The sequence below is a fragment of the Callithrix jacchus genome, chromosome 13 (assembly GCF_049354715.1).
Source record: "Callithrix jacchus isolate 240 chromosome 13, calJac240_pri, whole genome shotgun sequence".
Taxonomy (NCBI): Eukaryota; Metazoa; Chordata; class Mammalia; order Primates; family Cebidae; genus Callithrix; species Callithrix jacchus.
In genome coordinates this window covers 124,722,512-124,727,500 of record NC_133514.1, presented here as the reverse complement: position 1 = coordinate 124,727,500, position 4,989 = coordinate 124,722,512, and the positions used below count along the sequence as shown (strand labels likewise).

The following is a 4,989-nucleotide window of genomic DNA, read 5'->3' as shown; positions in this document are numbered from 1 at the left end:
GGAAAGCAGACACACACAGTACATAAATCAACATGTGGATGTATCCATTGAGTGAGTGTCCGTTTGTGGTAAAGAGATCCTAGACAGATCAGTGCTGAGAGGTTATTTCATTCAGCAATCGTTGACGTGGGGATCATCTCTAATCTCATGCTTACTTTCTGTTACTCCACTGTCTTCTGTTACTGCCGGTAGGAAAGCAATTGTCAACATGTTCTTGCTTCTTTCCACCCTCCTCGGTAGCTTTTAGGACCTTTCCTTTGTCATTTCTGCAACCGTGTTGAATGGGTCTAGGTACGGATGGATTTATTGTCTTGGGGATTGTGCCTCCTGACTCAAAGGATCCTGGGTCCTCTCTGTTTTTATTTTGGAATTTTTTTTTAAACAGACTCTCACTCTGTCACCAGGCTGGAGTGCGGTGGCAAGATCTTGGCTCGCTGCCACCTCCACCTTCTGGGTTCAAGCGTTTCTCCTGCCTCAGCCTTCTGAGTAGCTGGGATTAAAAGCACACACAACCGCTCCTGGCTGATTTTTGTATTTTTAGTAGAGATGGGTTTTCACCATGTTGGCCACATTGGTCTCAAACTCCTGACCTTAGGTGGTCCGCTCATCTTAGCCTCCCAAGTGCTGGGATTACATGGATGAGCCGCCACACCTGGCCTGTCATTTCTTTTAGACGAGTTGGATCATCTCATTTCATCCTCCCTTTGTTATATTTTCCGATTAAGTTTTAAATGTCTACGGATGGCAGCCACGAATTCTGGCATCTGTGGCCCTTGGAAGTCCACTCCTCTTGTTGATACTGACATTTATGCCCTTTTCATGGGGCTCTGGCTGTGGCGATTGTATGCGGCGCTGGCTGAAGGATCTCAAGGTAGCTAGTGTCAGAACTCAATTAGAGGTCCGCCCTGGTAGTGGAGACGAATCCCCACACGTTTGCTCATAGAAGTCATCTTCTGTGTGAATGATGATTTTTGAAGTAGGAGAGCAGAGGAAAAACGGGGGCTGAGCATTTTCCCTAAACGATAGTGGACATTCAAATCCCTCGTGAGGCTGGGCGTGGTGGCTCACGCCTGTCATCCAGCACTTTGGGAGTCCGAGGGAGGTGGATCACCAGAGGTCAGAAATTCATGACCGGCCTGGACAACTTAGAAAAACATCATCTCTACAAAAATACCTGCCGGTATTTTTGGGAGGCTGAGGGAGGAGTATTGCTTGAATCTGGGAGGTGAAAGTTGCAGTGAGGTGAGATTGTGCCACTGCACTCTGGCCTGGGTAGATCATAAATAAGACATATAATTGACTCACAGTTCTACAGGCTGTACAAGCACAGCTCCGGCATCCGCTTGCCTTCTGGTGAGGCCTTGGGAAGCTTACGATCGTGGCAGAAATGGGAGTGTGTGCAAAGAGAGAGAGGAGAGGCAAGGCTCTTTATAAACAAACTGCTCTCAGTTGAACAAATAGAGCAAGAACTCACACTTCACCAAACGCAGGATGCTAAACCATCCATGAGGGATGTACACCCTCTAACAATAGTGAGATTTGGAGGAGACACACATCCAGGCTGTATCGGGCCTTAAATGATTTGTTTTCACTCTTAGCTCCTTAAATGACAATTATTTGCTCTTTCTGATGAGAGAGAGAGAGAGAGAGAGAGAGAGAGAGAGAGAGAGAGAGAAAGAGAGGTTTTCCCTCTGGCTGGAAGGCAGATGCCAGACAGGGGGCAGAGTGCCCGCCAGATGGGACACTTTACCGCATTGTGGAGGAGGGTCAGGGACACGAAGCTGCAGGCACAGAGGTCGATATAGGTGGCTGCCAGAGTGCAGGCAGGCTGGAGCTCCCAGGTGCCACAGGAGTCCTGCACACAAAGGCTAAGGAATGGTGCAGGCTCCATCTGAAATCAGGGCCACCCAGTCACTGTCTCTAGCCTAGGCCTCTGCTCCATGCCAATCCCCAGGGTAGATTGGGGAAAGAGCTTGCTGTGCTCCAGGGCACAGGCTCTCACTCACCACCCGGAAGCAGTTCCCCAAGCTGGATGAGGGGTCCTGGAAGAAGGCCCGGCGGGCGGGGCTCTGTCCTGGGCAGGTCGGCTCAGGCTTCTCGGTGGCCCTGCAGTCACCATCCACCTGGTGGGACAGACGCAAGACTCATGCATGCAGCTGAACCATGTGGCTCCCCCACATACATTGGCCTTAGCGGGAGACTCCACCCTACCCTGGGTCTGCAAAGACCACAGCAGAGCCGGCAGGCCACCTGCCACTCCTGGGACTCTGCAGTGAGCGGCCCTCGAGACACTCAGCCGGAGGGAAGAAAAGCAGGTGCACCTGCTCACCTGCCAGGCCGGGCTGAGCTCCTCCAGGCTGTGAGCCACAGAGCCGTCCGACAACATCAGATCAGTGCCTGCTTTGTTGTCGCTGGTGTCCAGAAGGCCAGCGGATATGCCTGTGGGGAGGAGGAAAGATGAGGTGATCCTGAGAGCCGCTGATCCTCCCCCAGGGGTCCTGGATGAGAGATGAGCCTCAGGCACACGAAGGATTGATAAAATCCCTCCACCCCAGACTCCCAGAGCTCTGGCCCCAAACCCTCATCAGAAGAAAGAGAGAAAGCACAGAGACTGAGGACAGCATGTGTCCCCCCATCCCCTCTCCACATCGTCACCACGAGTGGCCAGAATCCAGGCCTGCCCTTTGTGTTCTTTGGCAGAGGGACCACAGAAAGGCCAACTCCACCTTGGAGCCATATATCCAAGGGATGCGGGAAGAAAGCCTGGGCCTTGTTGCCAGCCTCTCAACCACAGTGGCTGCCTACAGCTCGGGGACCTGTTGCACTGGAAGCTGAGAATGGTGCATCCCGAACAGGATTTTGATGGTGGGGCCAACTCTGCCAGGGCCCAGATTAACCGTGGTGCCACAGGTGCACAGTGAGGCTGCAGAGGCCGGTGGCCATGTCACAGGACATGGAGACCCCGTCCTCACTGGCCAGCTCAATCCTGGGGACCTCCCTCCTTTTCATGGCAAAAGGCTGCCGGAGGTCTGGACGGCTATCCCGCGGCATGGAGGAGTTGTACAGCCTGTAGGCCTGTGGACCGGAGGAAGTGGGCAGGAGGGATGACCGACAGCCAGGGGACGAGCTTGAAAGTGCCATCCCCCAGGCAACCTGCCACAGGCATAGGTCTCCAGGGGAAGCTCGGGCCTCTCCTCCTCACCTAAAGGCTGGAGTAGATGAGGGTCACATGGTTCAGCTCCAAGGTCAGGGCCATGAGCCCCAAGCCTGTCTGACTCAGCATCCGTGAGAATGTGCTGTGAGCAAAGTCTTGGGACAGGAGGATGCTGCTGCACTGGACGCTGAGGTCCCACACCTGGCCGTCAAAAGTCACCACGTGCTGGGCCCCGGCAACCAGGGCCTGGTCTGGGGAGAAGCAGCCACAGAGGCACGCTGAGTGGAGCCAGCTCCACCCACCGCAGTGGGAGCACGATGCATGATGGGTACCCCAATGCCTAGAGCCTTGGCTTAGCCTGCCCTGAGGCCAGGAGTCCCCCTCCCCTGGTGCGGCGGCCAGAGGCCCAGTGATCCCCCACCAGCTTCAGGATGACGTGAGCTGAAGGGCTATGGCCCGATTCAGCCCTAACGAGGAATGGAGTCCCCAGACCCGCTACAAAACTGCTGTGCTAAGTAACATAGCCTGGCTCAGAGGCCACATAGTCATCCTTCTGTTTACATCGGATGTCCAGAGCAGGCACAGCCATGGACACAGCAGGCAGACTGGTAGCTTTTAAAAACAATTGTGGTAAGACATGCACAACTCTGAATAAACTGGAAGCCACTGAATCGTGCACTTAAAATTCACACATCGGCCGGGCACGGTGGTGCTAAGCCATCCCAGCACTTTGCGAGGCTGGGGAAGGAGGATCACTTGAACCCAAGTGGTCAAGGGTGCGGGGAGCCGAAAGTGCACCACTGCACTCCAACCATGACAACACAGTGAGACCTAGTTTCAAAAAAAAAAATTATACAAGTCATCCATTTAATCTCAAGGAAGCTGCTCAGGTGGGGAAAAAACATTGACCGTTTAAGTGGATGGCCAACGGCTCCCTCAAACATGACACTGGTGTCCTGCAGACCAACCCTGTTCAGGGTAGGGAAGAGATGGCCTGTGAAGGAACAGGTCTGACCAGTCCAGCCAGTGTAGCCCCTGAGCTGTGCCTTGGGGATGTTCGTGCCCATAGTGGGAAAGCACCATCTATCGTACACAGCCAGACACCTGTTGGCCAGGGCCAGCATCCCAAAGGAGGCGCTACCAGCCCCGTGATCAGCTATCAGAACTGAGGGGCACAGAGAAGCCCATGGTCACATGCATAGGACTTCAAGACCAGGCTGTTCTTTTTTTTTTTTTTTTTTTTTACAAGATCAGCGTGCTGCTTAGACCTGACTACACCCACGCTTCTAGGGAGCCGTAGACTTCCATGTGAATCGCACACAGATAAACCGCTACTTGCCAAGCCTGGGTAAGGTGGCTCCCCCACGGACATGAGGGGCTCCCTCGTGCATTAAGAACCGTACATACTCCTTACCCACGTGAGTGAGCCATGTGGTTACCTGCATTTCACAGTAAAGGAAGCTGAGTCCACGGATGTTAGCAGACTCACCTGAGCCACAGGCAAGCTTCTCGGGAGCCCAGAGCTCATCGTCCCAGCACCGCCCTTGGCTGCACTGCTGGGCCAGGTCATATAATCTGGAGAAAAGCAGGATGTACAGCCTCAGCCCTAGTTCCATAGGACCTTGTGAAGTCCAATAGGCTCTGGGCCTAGCACGGTAATGCCACAGGCCTCTGCAGGCTTCCCTGTGCCCCCACAGTCCCTCCCCCTGCATGGCCCTGCTGTTGTGCCCACGGGGTGGGGGGCTCCCAGGGAGTAGGGTGGCACAGCCCGGGGCAGGACTCATTCCTCCAGAGACCATGCAGCAGGTGGCATCTGAGCCGGTAGAACTCGGATG

General features: G+C 54.4%; 1 long non-coding RNA gene across 1 annotated transcript; it reads right to left on the bottom strand.

The window, feature by feature from the left end:
- Window positions 1–356: 356 nt before the first annotated feature.
- Window positions 357–4,280, bottom strand: LOC144578903 (uncharacterized). Its single transcript, XR_013525382.1, has 3 exons — window positions 3,203–4,280; window positions 2,330–2,439; window positions 357–2,123 (listed from the first exon to the last, which is right to left on the bottom strand). It is a non-coding gene; the product is annotated as an uncharacterized LOC144578903 (long non-coding RNA).
- Between the last annotated feature and the right edge of the window lie 709 nt (window positions 4,281–4,989).